The following is a 20659-nucleotide window of genomic DNA, read 5'->3' as shown; positions in this document are numbered from 1 at the left end:
TCTTGAGGGAGTGGGGTATAGATGGGGATAGTGAATGGGCTACACACACACACTTACACATAGAATGATTTTGATTAGTGAACATGAGAGGCCGCTCTGAACAAATGTGTTTTGAGGGAGCGCCTGAAACTATGCAAATTGTGGATAGTCCTAATTTCTTGGGGTAGAGCATTCCAGAGGATTGGCACAGTGCGGGAGAAGTCTTGGAGTTGGAGGTACGGATTAGTGCAGAGGTTAGTCGAAAGTCGTTTGCAGAGGGCAGCGATCGGCTAGGCCGATAAACAGAAATGAGGGAGGAGATGTAGGATAGTGGTGCATGTGGAGAGCTTTGTGGGTGAGAACAAGTACTTTGAATTAGATCCTGTAATGCAGGGTTCCCCAACTCCAGTCCTCAAGGCCCACCAACAGATCATGTTTTCAGGATTTCCTTAGTATTGCTCAGGTGATAATTGCTTCATCTGTGCAATACAAAGGAAATCCTGAAAACATGATCTGTTGGTGGGCCTTGAGGACTGGAGTTGGGGAACCCTGCTGTAATGAATGGGCAGCCAGTGTAATGACTGGTGAAGAGCAAACACGTCCGAGTACCGATTAGCCAGATAGATGACCCTGGCTGCTGTATTAAGTATGGACTGGATAGTCGAGTAACCGGGAGGCCAATTAATAGAGCCATTTAATAAAATTACACTAAGGCAAATCAGTGACACATACAGTGCCTACAAGTAGTATTCAACCCCCTGCAGATTTAGCAGGTTTGATAAGATGCAAATAAGTTAGAGCCTTCAAACTTCACACAAGAGCAGGATTTATTAACAGATGCCTAAATCTTACAAACCAAAAAGTTATGTTGCTCAGTTAAATTTTAATAAATTTTAAACATAAAAGTGTGGGTCAATTATTATTCAACCCCTAGGTTTAATATTTTGTGGAATAACCCTTGTTTGCAATTACAGCTAATAATCGTCTTTTATAAGACCTGATCGGGCCGGCACAGGTCTCTGGAGTTATCTTGGCCCACTCCTCCATGCAGATCTTCTCCAAGTTATCTAGGTTCTTTGGGTGTCTCATGTGGACTTTAATCTTGAGCTCCTTCCACAAGTTTTCAATTGGGTTAAGGTCAGGAGACTGACTAGGCCACTCCAACACCTTGATTTTTTGCCTCTTGAACCAGGCCTTGGTTTTCTTGGCTGTGTGCTTTGGGTCGTTGTCTTGTTGGAAGATGAAATGACGACCCATCTTAAGATCCTTGATGGAGGAGCGGAGGTTCTTGGCCAAAATCTCCAGGTAGGCCGTGCTATCCATCTTTCCATGGATGCGGACCAGATGGCCAGGCCCCTTGGCTGAGAAACAGCCCCACAGTATGATGCTGCCACCACCATGCTTGACTGTAGGGATGGTATTCTTGGGGACGTATGCAGTGCCATCCAGTCTCCAAACGTCACGTGTGTGGTTGGCACCAAAGATCTCGATCTTGGTCTCATCAGACCAGAGAACCTTGAACCAGTCTGTCTCAGAGTCCTCCAAGTGATCATGAGCAAACTGTAGACGAGCCTTGACATGACGCTTTGAAAGTAAAGGTACCTTACGGGCTCGTCTGGAACGGAGACCATTGCGGTGGAGTACGTTACTTATGGTATTGACAGAAACCAATGTCCCCACTGCCATGAGATCTTCCCGGAGCTCCTTCCTTGTTGTCCTTGGGTTAGCCTTGACTCTTCGGACAAGCCTGGCCTCGGCACGGGAGGAAACTTTCAAAGGCGGTCCAGGCCGTGGAAGGCTAACAGTAGTTCCATAAGCCTTCCACTTCCGGATGATGCTCCCAACAGTGGAGACAGGTAGGCCCAACTCCTTGGAAAGGGTTTTGTACCCCTTGCCAGCCTTGTGACCCTCCACGATCTTGTCTCTGATGGCTTTGGAATGCTCCTTTGTCTTTCCCATGTTGACCATATACGAGTGCTGTTCACAAGTTTGGGGAGGGTCTTAAATAGTCAGAAAAGGCTGGAAAAAGAGATAATTAATCCAAACATGTGAAGCTCATTGTTCTTTGTGCCTGAAATACTTCTTAATACTTTAGGGGAACCAAACAGAATTCTGGTGGTTTGAGGGGTTGAATAATAAATGACCCTCTGAATAAACTTTTCACAATTTAAAAAAAAATTAAACAAAGAAATAACATTCTTTTTTGCTGCAGTGCATTTCACACTTCCAGGCTGATCTACAGTCCAAATGTCACAATGCCAAGTTAATTCCGAATGTGTAAACCTGCTAAATCTGCAGGGGGTTGAGTACTACTTGTAGGCACTGTAACTGGAATTAGTCTGTCTCTAAATTATTCTACTCTCAGTTTAGGTGGCAAAAACCTGGTGACAGATTCTCTTTAATTTCTCTTCAACTGCAAAGCCAGTATGTGGACATGCAGGGCTACTCGCATGTTACCATTTGGACACCTGAGCTGCATAGCTATATGCTAGACCAAGTGCTAATGTGCAAAGCTGGCAGCAACAAGCCGTACAGATGGCTCACAAGTTACAGGTTAGGGTGCACTAAGGGTCTGTGCACACGCTGCGGATGCGCAGCAGTTTTCCATGCGGTGTACAGTACCATGTAAACCTATGGAAAACAAACTGCTGTGCACATGCTGCGGAAAATTCCGCGCAGAAACGCAGCGGTCTATTTTCTGCAGCATTTCATTTCTTTGTGCGGAATCCACAGCGTTTTTACAGCTATTCCATTCTAGGAATCCGCAGGTGTAAAAAAACGCAGGTGAAATCTGCAGGTAAAATGCAGGTCATTTTACCTGCGGATCCTGCAGAATCCGTGGGAAAAATCCGCAATGGAATCCACAACGTGTGCACATACCCTTATGATTTGGAAAGGCCCTTATACATAGCAGAATGTTGTTCTACAATTCTGTAAGGCTATGTGCACACGCTGCAGATTCACCTACGGGTTTTTCCGCGCGTATTCCCCGGTAAAACCGCAGGTAAAGTGACCTGCGGTTTGACACCTGGCCAATGGAACAGGTGCGGAATCCGCAGAAAGAATTGACATGCTGCGGTTTGTAAACCGCAGCATGAGCACAGCGGTTTTGAAAATCCATAGGATAACATGGTACTGTACCATGTCTGCAGAACTGCTGCGGATCCGCAGGGCCAAAAACGCTGCAGAACCGCAGCAGAATCCGCAGCGTGTGGACATACCCTAATGCTGCCGTCTGCTGGCCAAAGTAATTGTCTCTTAAATGAGACATAATGAGCTTTCTGACCGTGGACCCCCCCCTCTTCCTCTGTGCTACTGTGCAGCTGCATAGGCAGTATGTCTGTGTCTGATGTGTGGGGGGGTTATCCTGAAGATCCTCCTATGAAGTGTGACTCTCGGGTTTGTTTAAATAATGGACAGTAATTTCTCTGACTGATACAGATATTTAGCTTTTCTTGTAGTGCCCTCCAAAATAAACACCAGTAGCAACACTGGGAAAATCCCGTTTGCCTTTGCTCCTGCTGGAGCTGAATGTAAGGGGCTCACATATAAATTGGTTTTCTGTAGTAAGACAGACTCCTTTTGTATTTCATCTCTGATAAAAATACATTGAACCTGCGCACATAGCATATACCTTATGTGTAGAAGGCCTAGTTACCCACAGCACCCTATGAAACAGGTTGTAAGCTACTATGACTAATGCTCCTGCATTGTTGGCCCTTATAGCTGCAATCAGACTGCAGAAAGTAAAAGTCCCATAGTGGGACCAAGTAAAGTGCAAAAAAAAAAAATCACAAATAATTATGGTAAGGTATGTTGTACCCATAAATATTATAAAAACGTCAGTGGGTCCCGCAAAAAAACAAGCCGCCATATAGCTCAATTAGCTTAAAGATAAAAAGTTATAGCTCTCAGAATAAAGCGATGCAAAATTATATTTTCTACAAAAGTTCTTGTGTAAAAGCGCCAAAACATAAAAAAAAAATAGAATTTCGCTGTAATTGTACTGACCCCCTAGAATTAAGCTGCCTTATCAATTTTACAATACGCAGAACGGCATAAAAAATAAATTACTGAATTGCTGGTTTTGTACATTCTGCCTCCCAAAAATTGGAATAGAAAGTAATCAAAAATGTCACGAGCCCGAAAATGGTACCAATAAAAATGTCAATTCGTCCCATGAAAAAAGACCTCACATGAATGACTCTGTGGGCCAAAAATGGAAAATTTATAGCTCTCAAAATATGGTCATGCAAAAATGAGTTTTTGAATAAGTGTCTTTTAGTGTGTGACTGCTGCCAAACATATAAACCGGATCTAAATCTGGTATCACTGTAATCACACTGACCCAAAGAATAGTCTGTCTTTTATTGCACAGTGAACAGCGTAAAAAAATAAAAACAATTCTTCATCTGCTGGTTTTTTTTTTTTTCATTTCCATTCCGCCTCCCAAAGATTGCATTTTATTCTGCTCTCTACGCTGAGCGCTTACATCAGGGTTTCTGTGTAAATCTCTAAATTATGTGAATCAGACAGAACCCCGGCGGAAGATTCCCAATAATGAGGCAGATGGAGACACTGTGGACTCTCTTATTAGGAGTGCCTAAAAGTGCTGTCAGACAGTTTTGTGCACCTCTGGGAACATGGCCGAACAGAGTGCAGAGTGAAGGCCCCTTTACATTTAGCGATGCACCAGCGATCCCGACCACGATACGACCCGGTTAGGATCGCTGGTGCATCGCTAAATGGTAGCTAGTGAGCTGCCAAACAGGCAGATCTCACTAGCGATGTAGCGATGCTCGGCGGTCGTTACTTACCTTTCAGACGCGGTAATCCTGACATCCTCAATTACATCATATCAATTACATATATACAGTACAGACCAAAAGTTTGGACACACATTCTCATTCAAAGAGTTTTCTTTATTTTCATGACTATGAAAATTGTAGATTCACTTTGAAGGCATCAAAACTATGAATTAACACGTGTAATTATATAATTAACAAAAAAAGTGTGAAACAACTGAAAATATCTAAAATTATAGGTTCTTCAAAGTAGCCACCTTTTGCTTTGATTACTGCTTTGCACACTCTTGGCATTCTCTTGATGAGCTTCAAGAGGTGGTTACCGGAAATGGTCTTCCAACAGTCTTGAAGGAGTTACCAGAGATGCTTAGCACTTGTTGGCCCTTCTGCATTCATTCTGCGGTCCAGCTCACCCCAAACCATCTCGATTGGGTTCAGGTCTGGTGACTGTGGAGGCCAGGTCATCTGGCGTAGCACCCCATTACTCTCCTTCTTGGTCAAATAGCCCTTACACAGCCTGGAGGTGTTTGGGGTCATTGTCCTGTTGAAAAATAAATGATGGTCCAACAAAACGCAAACCGGATGGAATAGCATGCCACTGCAAGATGCTGTGGTAGCCATGCTGGTTCAGTATGCTTTCAATTTTGAATAAATTCCCAACAGTGTCACCAGCAAAGCACCCCCACACCATCACACCATCTCCATGCTTCACGGTGGGAACCAGGCATGTTGAGTCCATCCGTTCACCTTTTCTGCGTCGCACAAAGACACGGTGGTTGGAACCAAAGATCTCAAATGTGGACTCATCAGACCAAAGCACAGATTTCCACTGGTCTAATGTCCATTCTTTGTGTTCTTTAGCTCAAACAAGTCTCTTCTGCTTGTTGCCTGTCCTTAGCAGTGGTTTCCTAGCAGCTATTTAACCATGAAGGCCTGCTGCACAAAGCCTCCTCTTAACAGTTGTTGTAGAGATGTGTCTGCTGCTAGAACTCTTGTGTGGCATTGACCTGGTCTCTAATCTGAGCTGCTGTTAACCTGTGATTTCTGAGGCTGGTGACTTGAATGAACTTATCCTCCGCAGCAGAGGTGACTCTTGGTCTTCCTTTCCTGGGGCGGACCTCATGTGAGCCAGTTTCTTTGTAGCGCTTGATGGTTTTTGCCACTGCACTTGGGGACACTTTCAAAGTTTTCCCAATTTTTCGGACTGACTGACCTCCATATCTTAAAGTAATGATGGCCACTCGTTTTTCTTTACTTGGCTGCTTTTTTCTTGCCATAATACAAATTCTAACAGTCTATTCAGTAGGACTATCAGCAGTGTATCCACCAGACTTCTGCACAACACAACTGATGGTCCCAACCCCATTTAGAAGGCAAGAAATCCCACTTATTAACCCTGACAGGGCACACCTGTGAAGTGAAAACCATTTCCGGTGACTACCTCTTGAAGCTCATCAAGAGAATGCCAAGAGTGTGCAAAGCAGTAATCAAAGCAAAAGGTGGCTACTTTGAAGAACCTAGAATATAAGACATATTTTCAGTTGTTTCACACTATTTTGTTAATTATATAATTCCACATGTATTAATTCATAGTATTGATGTCTTCAGAGTGAATCTACAATATTCATAGTCATGAAAATAAAGAAAACTCTTTGAATGAGACGGTGTGTCCAAACTTTTGGTGTGTGTGTATATATAGATATATATATATTTTTTTTTATATATTTTAGCTGAAGAGCCCGGCGCTGCCTGGGCATAGTAACTAACTGTGGTTAGTTATAACAAATTATAATTATCCTCCATCCCATAGTCCTGTGCCCATATGTCCATCATACATATCCACGATCCCATATACCCGTCATACATATCCTCCATCCCATAGTCGAGTGCCCATATACCCATCATACATATTTGCCGTCCAGTGCCCATATACCCATCATACATATTCGCCATCCCATAGTCGAGTGCCCATATACCCATGACACATCCTTCATCTCATAGTCCATTGCCCATATACCCATCACACATCCTCCATCCCATAGTCCCATGCCCATATACCCATCATACATCTCCATCCCATAGTCGAGTGCCCATATACCCATCACACATCCTTCATCTCATAGTCCCATACCCATCATACATATCCTCCATCCCATAGTCCCGTGCCCATATACCCTTCATACATATCCTCCATCCCATAGTCCAGTGCCCATATACCCATCACACATCCTCCATTCCATAGTCAACTATTATGACATCATAGTGAGCGGCGGGGCTTGCAACCTATGATGACATCAGCGTCGCCATGGCAACCATTGTGACATCATAATGAGGGGCGGGGCTTGATACGCACACAGTTTCCCCAGTATGTAGATAAGGGCAAAGTTGTTTGGTGAATTGGAATGCGCGGGGTTAAAATTTCGCCTCACAACATAGATTAGGAAGCTCTCGTGGTCCAGATGTGTGACTGTGCCAAATTTTATGGCTGTGGCTGCGACGGTGCGGATGCCTATCCCGGACACACACACACACACACACTTTGATGAGCTTTATATATTAGATTTTAGGAGTCGGTCCATTTTATTCCGACTCCACCAAAATGAACTCTGACTCCACAGCCCTGCCGGGAACAGATCACCGCCGCAGGGTGTCCCCGCATGCCGGACGCGGCACATCACTTCGGGTCACAGTCAGGGGCAGGTCGCGGCCAGCGCAGGACGGCCGTGTCATTTCCGGGTCACAGCCTGCACAGGGCGGGCCGCGTCACTCCCGGATCACGCCAGTAGGAAGCAGGGTGACGTCTTCTCCGGAGGGAGTACTTTCGGAGCAGGTCAGGCAGTGCGGCGTGCCAGCAACCAGGTACGCTGTCAGCAGGCGGTACAGCAGCCCCAGGGCAGTCCTCCATACCCGAGTATGGAGGATCAGGCTAAAACTGAGATGGGCCAGAGAGCCAGGGTCACGGGGGAACCTCCACCTCAGTGGAAAAAGAGTCCAGGAGAGGGAGGGAGAAGTGCCCCATTTTGTTCTAAAAAAAAAAAAAAAAAAAAGGACCCGTGGCAAAAAGCCCTATGTGATACATGCACCAGATGTATATTGGGGAAGGAGCAGGCCACACATGTCTAACATGAGATCGATTATAAGAAGAGGTGCAGGCTTCGGTGTCAGGCCTTGTCTTCCCCCAAACCCCGCAGACTAACCCCCAGGTATCCAGGAAAAGGCAAAGGGAATCGGACACCTCATCTGAGGAGATCCTGTCCGAATCAGAGCTGGAAGAGATAATAGAACCTCCAGAGAAAGGGGAAAAAAAATCTCTTCATCTGGGGATACGGACGAACTATTGGGAGCAGTAAGGCAGACTATGCAGATCGAAAAGCTCCCAACAACTCTCTCAGTACAGGATAAGATGTTTGGGGGGGGGGGGGCTGCGTTCGCAGACCTCAATGGTCTTCCCAGTAAACACTCATACGAGCAGTGATCTTAGAAGAATGGGAAGAAGCAGAGAAAAGACTGACTATTCCCAGAGACTTTAGACTTCGCCTACCGTTTGACCCAGAGGAGGTCAAGCTCTGGGAGGAAATCCCCAAAATAGACTTCCCGGTAGCGAAGCTATCTAAAAAGACGGTTATCCCCTTTGAGGACTCTAATCTAAAAGAGCTCATGGACCGGAAAGCGGATGGGCTCTGTAAGGCAGTGCTTGTCAGTGTTGGGGACACTCACTTGGCAGCGGATTCATGTCACACAGGAACACTTTCCACTTAAACAGTCCATGTGGTTTATTAAACAGCATAAACCATGTTAGGCAACGCAAAGAATACTGTCTTGCATCAGACAGATTAATCCTTAATGATCATTTTCGAGCTCCGCTCTCTGTTCATTAGTGTCCATAGAACATCACGGGCACCAACAGTTATATCCCCACGTCTGGGGTTAGCTCGCAGGAGCTCCGGCTCCAGATGCCGACTCTTTGGTAGTCCTCTCAGGGAGGCTGCCGAACTGAGATCACCGTCCCAGACACCGCCTTGCTCACCAGGCCACCTGACAGTCCAGATCCACAGACGGACAGTAGCTCCCCCCAATGCAGTGCCGTCACAGACTCTGCTCACACATGTGACCGGTCCGGGTGCTGTTCAGGGATGCGAACCTCCTCCTTGGGTCTCCCAACACACCGACCTCACCCAGGTCCAAGGTCGCAGTAGGTGCTATTCAGGAAGGCAGCACACCTTCCAACACCTGGACCTTCCACATGAAGTAATCAGGGCCATGCACTCTCTCTGTGACCAGACCTCAGGCACATTATATGGTCCATAATCACACCCACAGGTGAGGTATGGATCACATGGTTATAAGATCTCACTAAAGGTCTTATTTTACTCTTCGCCACGACAGCACCCACTTGGAGGTATCGGATCCGCCCATTTGGAACAGGAAACCCTACAGGAAAGATAAAAGGGGCGGTCCGCCTTTCCTCCTCCGTTTTGGTTTCCTGTTCCAAATGGAGCAGGATCCTGCAGGATCTTACCTGGGCCATGCATCCGCCTGTGCGGTGTCCTCGGGAACGGCAGGGGCTGCGGTCCGGAAGCAGCGTCGGGGGAGACTCCGTTTGACGGTTGCCCCCTCGTCTGGCGGCAAAATGGTGATGTCCGGGTATGGCCGCCCGGTCTTACCAGGGAGTGGACCGGTCTGGCATCCGGAGGGCCCCCCCCCCCTTCGGTGGTGACACAGTGTGGGAGGTGAGGCCATGAGCGCGCGAACCGCGCGTGTGAGAATCGGGGGCGCAGGAGCCGGCCGGCGCCTGACGCTCCTATACCCCGGAAGTAATGGTTGAACTTCCGGGGTAGGATGGCGATGATGCGGCGCATGCGCCCTGACACAGGGCGACTTCCGGGGGCACGACAGGAGAAGATAAAACAGCGCTGCAACGATGGAACCATGTCGTCCCCCACGGAGTCGCAGGCCCCAGCAGGGGATTCAGCTGGGGGCAATTCCACCAGGGACCGCAGCGCCAGGACAGAGACTGCCCGCAGGAGCGAGGCAGCAGAAACCCGATCCAGACCGTCTCAGCCATCCGACCCGGTATTAAGCTTCACTGGGTGAGTGTGCAAAGTATATACTCTACCTATTAAGCTAAAACCTCTCCCCCCCCCCCCCCTCCCCTTTCTCTCCTTTCCTTTGACCTCCTACTTCAGTCAAAGAAAAAAGAAAAAATTAAACATAAAGAATGCGCATTATGTTCAGAGCCTCTCCCTGACTCCTACCCCAAAAAACTCTGCAAACAATGCATGAAAGAGACCAGGCAGGGGTCGACGATATCTTCTAAAGATATCCGAGCCATAATTAGGGAGGAGATACAAGCCATCAACCGCGCCAGCACTCCCTCAGAGTCCAGTCATAAGAGACAGGCCGTTGTTAGTTCAGAGTCAGAGGAAGAACAGGAGTTAAACTCAGGCTCCGCATCCACGTCCTCATCGTCATCCTCGGAGATGGAAGGACGCGCATGTTTTCCACTGGACAGCGTAGATAATCTAGTAAAAGCGGTCAGAAATACCATGGGGTGTGAAGAGGAAAGGGGCGCCCAAACCGCGCAGGACATTATGTTTGCGGGATTGGCAGAAAAAAAGGAGATCATTTCCGGTGATACCGGCAATTAAGGACCTCATCAAAAGAGTGGGAAAAGCACGACCAGAGAGGTTTTCTCCCATCAGCCTCAAAACGGAAGTATCCGTTCACTGATGAAGACCTATTGAAATGGACTAAAATACCAAAAGTGGATGCCGTCATAGCCTCCACTTCCAAACAGACCTCGATCCCGGTCGAGGACGCAGGATTGTTAGCAGACCCATTAGACCGAAAGGCAGAATCTTCGCTCAAAAGGTCCTGGGAGTCCACCACCGGGGTATTCAAACCTGCAATAGCCAGCACATGTACTGCTAAATCAATGCTGGTATGGCTAGATCAGTTAGATCAGCAAATCGAACAAAGAATGTCAAGGGAGAAACTGCGTGCAGCCATCCCGTTGATAAGAGGTGCAGCTGCCTTTATGGCAGATGCTTCAGCGGACACCCTAAGACTGGCAGCGAGGTCGACAGCCCTGGTGAATAACGCCAGACGCGCGCTGTGGATAAAAAGCTGGAAAGGGGACGCACAATCAAAATCCAAAATTAGTGCAACCCCATGCGAGGGTGAGTTCCTCTTCGGAAAAGCCTTAGACGAAATTCTCGCCAAGGCAAAAGAGAGGAAAAAGGTCTTCAGTGATTCTCCCATTCCGTTTTATAGGAAAACCTTTAAGAGACGGCCATTCGGGAGAAGAAGACAGTCGGACAGAACGAATAGATGGGCCACGAAAGACGAAAAACAGAAGGGTACCATCTTCAGAGGGCCAACATATAGGAGAGATAAAAATTAAAAGTTTAGACCCACCAGTTGGGGGTAGATTAAAATTTTTTGTTACCAAATGGGAACAAATTACGTTAAGCCCATGGATTTTGAACATAATCAGGGAAGGAATAAAAATTGAATTCCTTCAGATCCCTTATGAATTCTTTGTTATAACTCGCCTTAATTCCTCAGTTCAGCAAAAGGCTCTCGAAGACGAGATTCGAGTGCTTCTAGCTAAAAAAGTTTTAGTTGATGTCCCTGAGGGACAAGAGGGTAGAGGCTTTTATTCTCCCCTGTTTTTGGTTTCTAAACCAGACGGTACATTTAGAACCATTATTAATTTAAAGAAGCTTAATTCATTTATAAAAAATTATAACTTCAAAATGGAATCAATTAGATCCACTATAAAGCTTCTGTTCCCAAATTGCGTAATGGCAGGGATTGATTTAAAAGATGCTTATTATCATCTTCCTATTCACAATAGATTCCAGAAATACCTAAGAGTCGCAGTGGAAGTCGAGGGCAGGATTCGTCATTTCCAATACGCGGCCATGCCCTTCCGGGCTTTCCACGGCACCAAGAATATTTACCAAGGTGATGGCAGAAGTGATGGCCTACCTTCGCCAAAAGGATACACTGATCGTGCCATATTTAGACGACTTCCTAATAATTGGGAATTCAGTCAAACAATGTGCCGAACGCGTGACTGACGCAATCTCGTCTTTTCAGAGCCTTGGCTGGATCATCAATATCCAAAAGTCCAGACTCGATCCACAATCTCTCCAGACATTTCTAGGATTTCAACTAGATTCCTTGACCCAGAGATGTCTACTACCTCAGGTAAAAATCACCCTCACGAAACAAAAAATACGAGCAGCTATAGATAAACCACGGGTATCCTTGAGAGGAGCAATGTCACTATTAGGATCACTAAATTCTTGCAGTCCGGTGGGCCCAGTACCATGTCCGTACACTACAACACCAGATCCTCCAAGAGGATAAGCGACATAGTGGGCATTTACAGAGCAAAATAACCCTGTCACAAGAAGTCTTGACTTCTCTAGAGTGGTGGTTAGATGATGACCATTTATGTTCAGGAGTTCCATGGCTTATAGTTCCATCCTGTATCGTAACCACCGATGCCAGTCCCCGGGGCTGGGGAGCCCACATGGAGAATGAGTTTCATCAGGGAAAGTGGAATAGAGAGGAATGTGAATACTCATCCAATTTAAAAGAACTGACTGCAGTGTTCTATGCTCTATACAACTTCCTTCCGCAGCTCCAACAGAAGCATGTCAGGATACTATCGGACAATACCACCACCGTGGCCTATATAAACAAACAAGGAGGAACTCGATCAGAGACTCTGATGTCTTCAGCGGCAAGAATTTTAAACTTAGCAGAAAACTATTTTTTGTCCCTCTCGGCCCTTCATATCAGAGGCGAGAGCAATCAAAAGGCAGACTTCCTAAGCCGACACACTCTGCAGCAAGGAGAGTGGTGCCTCAATCAGAAGGTCTTCAGGGACATAGTAGCCCTATGGGGACAACCTGAGGTGGACCTTTTCGCCACAAAGGAGAACAGGCAGATAAAAACATTTGCCTCCCTATCTCCATCAGACCACCCAGACATACTAGACGCCCTTCTAGCTCCATGGAATTTCAACCTGGCGTATGCATTCCCTCCATTGATCCTCCTACCTCAAGTAATTCGGAAGATCAGAGACGACAAAGCAAGGGTAATCTTAATAGCACCGTTCTGGCCAAAAAGACCGTGGTTTTCGTGGCTGCAGACTATGTCAATAACAGATCCTTGGGTCCTTCCTTCAACTCCCAACCTACTCTCCCAAGGCCCCTTTTTCCACCCTCAAGTGGTCAGCTTGCACTTGACGGCGTTTTCAGGTTTTCAGCCCCATCCTCGATTTATATTTTAGAAAAAGTCTCAGATGAGAAGAAAGGGTTCCCCGAAGAGAAACGCAAAAAATATCAGCCCTTTTGTAGACCCCTACGGACTACAGAGGGAAAGAGAAATCGGGTAGATGGAGCTATCCCAAAGGAGGAGAGAGCAGGGGTAGAAATAGAGATACCATGTTCTCCGGCTCAGGGTCAAATTCCTGAAGGAAATGACGCCACCAGAGTAGGGGGACGATTGCTCAGGTTCCTGGAGGGATGGTGAGAATTTTCCAGCAGCCACTGGGTGCTACAGGTCATCTCTCAGGGGTACAGGATAGAGTTTGACTCCCTCCGAACAGATTTCCAGTAACCAGCTCCCACCTCTGTTCAGCCTCCCCTATGTGGTTGGATATTCGGGACCTCCTGGAGACGGCTGCAATCATTCCAGTACCCGCTCGAGAAGAAGGGAGAGGACACTACTCAAGCCTCTTCTCGATTTAAAAAAAAAAAAAAAAAAAACATCTGGGGAATCCAGAACCATAATAAATCTCAAACCCCTAAACACATGGCTAAGATACAAAAGGTTCAAGATGGAATCGATAAGATCCACGATTCCCCTCTTAGGAAAGGGGGCGGTAATGTGCACTCTAGATTTAAAGAGTGCATATTACCACGTTCCCATCTACCCAAACCATCAAAAATATCTCAGATTTACAGTAGAAAAGGATGGCAGGATCTACCATTATCAGTTTAGCTGGCTCCCCTTTGGCTTAGCAGCAACCCCAAGAGTCTTTACAAAACTGATGGTAGAGGTAGTGGCCTACCTAAGAAATCGTAACATCACGGTGGTCCCTTACCTAGACTATTTCTTAATCGTAGCAGATTCGGTAGCTCAGAGTCGACTGTCAGTCTTTGATCTCCACACTGCAGAAGTTGGGTTGGATCATAAACTGGCAAAATCAGATCTAATACCCAAGCCAAAAATAAAATTTCTGGGGGTCATGCTAGACTCAAAGAGAAGAATGTTTTACCTACCGAGGGAAAAGCAAGCCAGCATGAAGGAGAGGATTCGTCAGTTCACAAGGAACCTGGTCTCAGGGATGCGATGAAGATTCTGGGCCTAATGACCTCCTGCATTCCCTGCGTCAAGTGGAGTCAATTTCACTCTCGGGATCTACAACAAACAGTCCTAGCTTCCTGGGATCGAAGGCAGAGCTCGCTAGACAAGATGCGATTGTCTCCCCGAGTCAGAGTCTCTGTTGTGGTGGACCATTCCGAGATATCTGCATGCTGGTGTCTCGTGGGTCCAGTCTCGAGAGGTCATAGTCACCACGGATGCAAGTCAACAAGGTTGGGGCGGACACGTCCAAGGAAGATACTACCAGGGACGATGGAGTCTGGAGGACAGCAAGGAATCCTCCAACTTCAAGGAACTTCATGTGATCTGGAAGGTACTATCGTCCGCCCGGTACCTGGTGATAAACAAACACGTTAAGGTACTTTCAGGCAATACCACGACAGTAGCCTTCCTCCGTCACCAGGGCGGTCCAAGACACCCAGCGCTACAACGCCTAGCAGAACAAATCTTCAGGTGGGCAGAGAGGGATATTCTCTCGATCTCAGCAGTACATCTGGAGGGTACCAGAAACCAGGTCCGTGGACTTCCTCAGCAGGAGAAGAGTAGCCACAACGGAATGGGAGCTGAATGACGAGGTGGTCAACGGCCTATGCAACCGGTGGGGGAAGACCGGAGATAGACCTATTCGCAGTCAAGCAAAGGTCAAGACCTTCTACTCTCTGAACCCTCTGGGAGGTCCAGCAGGAATCGACGCCCAGTCATAATCATGGAGCAGATGCCTTTTATACGCCTTCCCTCCTCTCGCTCTCATCCCGAGAACTCTCGGGGAAAATTTGCGAAGACAGGGCCAGAGTCATACTAGTGGTGCCATTCTGGCCAAAGAGGACTTGGTTCCTTTGCTGAATAAAATATCAGAGGAACCCATTCTCCTATCAAGAAGAGAAGACCTCCTCCACCAGGGTCCGGTCTTGCACCAGAGGCCAGAAGCACTCCAGTTATCAGCCTGGATCCTGAGAGGCAGCTCTTGAGATCTAGGGGTCTGTCAGACGACGTTATCTCTACCCTCCAAGCAAGTAGAAAACCAGTGACCGCTGCAATTTATAGCAAAATCTGGAAAAAATTCTGCAGCTTCTGTGGAGAGGCGACAGTTGATACTGACCACCCCGACATCCCAAAGATCCTTGACTTTTTATAGGTAGGGTTCAGGAAGGGCCTTTAGACCCAGTACTCTAAGGGTACAGATCGCAGCCCTAAGCGTGTTCTATGATTCTACCCTATCGTCACACAATTGGATAGCCCGATTCTCCAGGGCTGTTCAGAGGCTGAAACCCTTAATAAGGAAAACTGTCCCTCCTTGGGACCTTAATTTAGTCTTGAAAGCACTATGCAGACACCCATACCAGCTAGGGGCAGAGATAGAGATTGGTAATCTCACTCAAAACGGCATTCCTGGTAGCGATCACGTCAGCGAAGAGGCTAGGAGAGCTTCAGGCCCTATCTATCCAAGATCCTTACATACAGGTGCTTGACCCGGCTTTTCTCCCTAAAGTTATCTAGGATTCAAATGTGAATCAAGAGGTGGTGCTCCCTTCACTCTGCCAGTTTCCTAAGAATAAGAAGGAAAGTACCTACCATAACTTGGATGTCAGGGAGACAGTACTCAGGTACCTGGACGCAACCAGGCATTGGAGACAGGATGATCTTTCTGTCCAATACAGAGGTCCAAATAAGGGGAACAAAGCATCAAAATCCACAATCGCGAAGTGGATTAGATCCACAACTAGCCTAGTCTATAGGGCATAGGGTCAGAGTCCCCCAGGGAGCCTTAGAGCCCACTCAACTTGAGCCATGGCCACGTCATGGGCAGAGAAGGGGGGAGCTTCAGCAGAACAGATCTGCAGGGCCACATCTTGGGCCGGTCTCAGTACCTTCTCTAATCATAAATTAGACGTGGTATCCACACAATTGGCATTTGGCAGAAAAGTGCTCCATGCAGTAGTCCCACCCTAGGACCAATCTCCTTTTGGTACTACAGCATGCTGTCAGGTGGTGACCTGGAAAACGGTAATTAGACCTATCGGTAATTGTTTCCAGGAATCCATTCTGACAGCACTTAGTTCCTTCCCTATGATATTTTCCATACTACTGTGATGTAACATGTGTATGATGAATGTTGGCTTAAATAAAAATCTCTTTTTGCATCCATCCAGATGTTACTTTGAGAAATCACCTGAAGGGTGGTAGGGGGGGGGTCCTCTTAAGCTCTCGTGGTTTCCTGTCCCACTGTGGATAAGGACGTCCTCCAGCATACTGTCAGGATGGATTCCTGGAAACACAATTACTGATAGGTCTAATTACCGTTTTTTTTCACTCAGCGGCATCCACTGCTGCTTGTCTCTGGGGGAAAAAAAACCTGTGGCGTCAAAATCATCACAACACCTTTAAATTCCTAAAGGGGTATAATTTCCAAAATGGGGTCACTTGAGAGGGAATTCTGCTCTTATAGCATTTGGTGGCACTGTATATGGAGTCTGCAAACTATTAGGCTATGTGCCCACATTGCAGAAATGCTGCGGAATTGTCCGCAGCACTTCCGCAACTCCCCGCCGCAGGTAAAACACATGCGGAATTCGCATGCGTTTTCCCGCAAAACACTAGCGTTTTGCAAGCGGTTTTAGCTTGCAGAATGCTAGCGCTTTTCCAAGCGATTTGAAGCATCGCTTGGAAAAGTGACAGGTTGGTCACACTTGTCAAGCATAGTGCTTGACAAGTGTCACCAACTTTTTACTATTGATGCTGCCTATGCAGCATCAATAGTAAAAGATGGAATGTTAAAAATAATAAAAAAATAAATATGGATATACTCACCTCCTGGCGGCCCCTGATTTCCTAAGCAGCGCTGCCAGCAAGTTCTGTTCCCAGGCATGCTTTGCGAGAATGACCTTTGATGTAGTGGTCGCGTGACCGCTACGTCATCAGAGGTCATTCTCGCAAAGCACGCCTGGGAACGGAACTTGCCGGCAGCGCCGCTGAGGACTCTGGGGGCAGACTGAGGGTAAGTAAATCCCTATTTTATTTTAATCCTATTTTTTACAGGAATATGGTACCCAGGGCATGGAGGAGAGTCTACTCTGCTCCAGACCCTGGGTACCATCCGCACATGAAGCGCTCACTTTACGCATGGTGGGCATAGCCACATGCGTAAAGTCAGCGTTTCAATGCAATCTTATGGCCTTTATTTCGCAAAATTAATAGATATGCTGCAGACTTTGCCGCTATGCGATTCCGCAGAAGAAAAATCCGCAGTATTGGCACAGCAACTGCAGAATCCCATAGGATTGCCTGGGATGCGTTTTAACTAGCGCAAACGCTTAAAAAAAAAAAAAAAAAAATGCAATGTGGGCACACAGCCTTAGAGAAAACTATGCCCTCCAGAATGCCCCCCTGTTTAACTGTACTGCTTAGCTGTTATGAATGAGTCACCGGAGGAGGAAAAAACAAAAATGCAAGCTAAGTCCAGAAAACCGGAGAGGTTGGTAGCTAGCGGAATGCAGACCCCTGATCCTATTCACAACAACTAACAGTAGCCGTGGAGCGTTCCTACAGTGGTCCTAGACGCCTCTTCACAGCCGGAGAACTAAATAAGCCTAAAGAAAGGGGAAATCTAAACTGCCCCAGAGCAGACCCCAAAGCAATAGACAGCCCCCAACATGTAGTGTCGGTGAAAACAGATGAAAACACAGAACCGAAAGAAAGACAAAGACAGGCAGAGCAAATGATGGGGGCCCAACTAATTAGATAGGAAAGGACAGAAAAGATACTGGCTGCAATCTGCAAAACCCTACCAAAAATGTCCCAACACGTCTGATAGGAAAAACGGCCCTGAAGTCACTAGACTTCAAAATCCCTATATCCGCACTCCAATATATTCTGAAGACAGATCAAAAGAGATTTAACCGATCAGGGACAAAAATAGAAATTCAGCAGAGCCCCAGCCGGGGCTGGCAGAACACAAAACTAAGCAAATCAGACAAAATGTCATGGAACAATAACAGAACAAAACTTAGCTTTAGAAGACAGGAACTGAACTGGAGGCCAGAGCTCAGAGCAGAGAAATCACCAGCAACCCTACAGGGTGTCGGCTGCCTTATATCCACTCAGACTCCGGATGTCAAATCGCAATCCACCTGTGCAGGTGACAGGTTTCTCCCATCCAAATCAGTTTTACCACCTCCTTTCACCAGCAGAGGGAGTTCATCGGGCATCAAAGGTGAACGAGAAAATGAGCTCACAACACTTAGCCATATGCAGAGTCTCACCGTATGGCTAAGTGAGGTTTTTCTACATTCACCAAAATTTGTGGGACAAATTTGGGTGCCATTTTTACTTGTGTGAAAATGTAAAATCAGGGGCTCAAACAAAATTTGTGTGATTAAAAATATTTTTTTTTTTTGTTCAATGGTATAAAATTCTGTGACCCACCTTTTGGTGTCAATATGATCACTGCACCACTAGATGAGTAAATTGAGGTGTAGTTTGTAAAATGGGGTCTCTTGCTGTTTTGGCACCTCAGGGGCTCTGCCAATGTGACATGGCACCCTCACACCATTCTGGCAACATCTGAACTCCAATATGGCGCTCCTTCCCTTCTGAGCTTTGCCCTGTACCTCAAAAGTAGTTTTGGGGCCCATTTTCCAGTTCACCACCTGACAGCACTATGGAGGACATCCTTCTTACCCTCATTGGGACAGGAACAATGAGCGGTTAAAAGGACCCTCCCCTTACCACTCATCAGTGTTTTTTTTCCTGTCCCACTGGGGATAGGAACAGCGTAGCGTGTCCTCGGACGGTGCTGTGCAGATGGTGAGGATCGGAGGGCCCTGCCTTTCCCTTCCCGCTGCAAGAAATCTGCAGCTGATACCTGCCATGAGGGGGTCCCTCAGCCAGCCCCAGTGTAGCGCTGCTCCTGGGGATGGGGTCCGCTTCCTCCTCCTTGGGGGCTCTCGGTCCTGGCGCCATGCCGCTGAAGCACAGCGGTCTCCACGGCAACTGGCAGGGAACGGGCCGGCGAAGCACATCTGGGCGGCTGGAGCCATACCGCTGAAGTGCGGCGGGGCCGGCAAGACATCCGGAGCAGTGTCCGGGAGCAGGGTTCGTGGCCGCACGTCAGCAAGGGGGGGGCGCATCACTGCCGGGTCGCGGCAGAGCCCAGCGGCGGCGCCAGCCGCATGGAGGGGCTTTGACAGCACGGTCATGCCGCACAAGACGGCGGTCGAGGATGAGCAGGATCAACCAGGTTAAAGGGATATAAAAGAGGGAGGGCTCAGGACCCATCGCCGGCCATTCTGAGCTGTGGGAACAAACTCAGGCAGTCTGCGCCGCATGATGGAGGACACAGCCAGGCCTGAGGGAGCAGAGCAAAGCCTGGGGCACGTGAGTAGGCTACTCACAAAGCCATATCACAGGTGCCATACTAGTACCCTATAGACACGAAGGTAATACTAAATATCTGTGTGTTTTTAGGGAGAGCCTTCCACCCGGTCAGCGGGGAAAAAATGTCCCATTTGTACAGCCAAATTCCCAGAAAATTGGCCGAAACCACTCTGTGAGGCCTGTACATTTAAAATCGTTGGGAAGGAACAAACATCATTAATGGTTGATATGGGGTCACTGATAAGACAAGAAGTCCAGGCTTCCATCTCAAGCCTGTCTTCCGCATGCCTGCCAAACGGAACCCCAGAGGTCGCGAAAGAGGCCTAGGGAATCTAGCCCTTCCTTGGACGAAGAGGATTCAGAACAGGATGGGAAAGAGGAGCCAATAGGAAGGGGGAAAAGATATATATTTTTTCATCAGCAGACACAGATGAGCTTCTGCAGGCTGTTCGGGACACTATGCAATTACGTGACTCCCCGGAAGAAGTATCTATACAAGATGAGATGTTCGGTGGTTTGCGTACCCAGGTGACTAGAGTATTTCCAGTTGTTAACCACATCCAATCCATGATATTGGAGGAGTGGGAAGATGTGGAGAAGAAGCTAGTAGTGCCAAGAGATTTCAGGCTCAGATTGCCTTTCAACACAGAGGATATAAAGACTTGGACGAGGTTCCCAAGATAGATGTTCCATTGGCTAAAAAGACGACAGGAAATATAACTCACAGAAATATACTTGCACAAAAAGGAGATGCAGCACAGAACAACACTACGAAGAACAATGCACCTAATAGAGCATAGGTAGCACCCAGAAAAAGTATCAGGGCTACCCAGATGTCCAGCAAAATGAAGTGAAAAGACACTATTGAGCACGCCACTACAGCAAGTATGATAGGGTGAAATAAACAACTAAACAAATTAAAAAAAAAAAAAAAAACATCAGAGATAATACACACTCTCAAAATTGGTATTGGTATCAGTACTAAGAGTCCCAATCAAATTATTAATCATATATCTTGCATCAGGTAGTCCTGAGAGGTGACTTCTTTGATTTCCCCCCCCCCCCGAGCATCTGATAATTTGATTGTAGAATTCATC

General features: G+C 47.1%; 1 protein-coding gene across 1 annotated transcript in view; it reads left to right on the top strand.

Moving 5' to 3' along the window:
• Window positions 1–20659, top strand: part of LOC141049045 (superoxide dismutase [Mn], mitochondrial) — a 53923-nt gene that overhangs the window by 9613 nt on the left and 23651 nt on the right. The window lies entirely within an intron of this gene.

This window comes from Dendrobates tinctorius, unplaced genomic scaffold (genome assembly GCF_039654945.1).
Source record: "Dendrobates tinctorius isolate UK_male_01 unplaced genomic scaffold, ASM3965494v1 ptg000140l, whole genome shotgun sequence".
NCBI lineage: Eukaryota > Metazoa > Chordata > Amphibia > Anura > Dendrobatidae > Dendrobates > Dendrobates tinctorius.
Note: the sequence above shows the minus strand (reverse complement) of the source record. Positions and strands in the feature narration are given on the sequence as shown.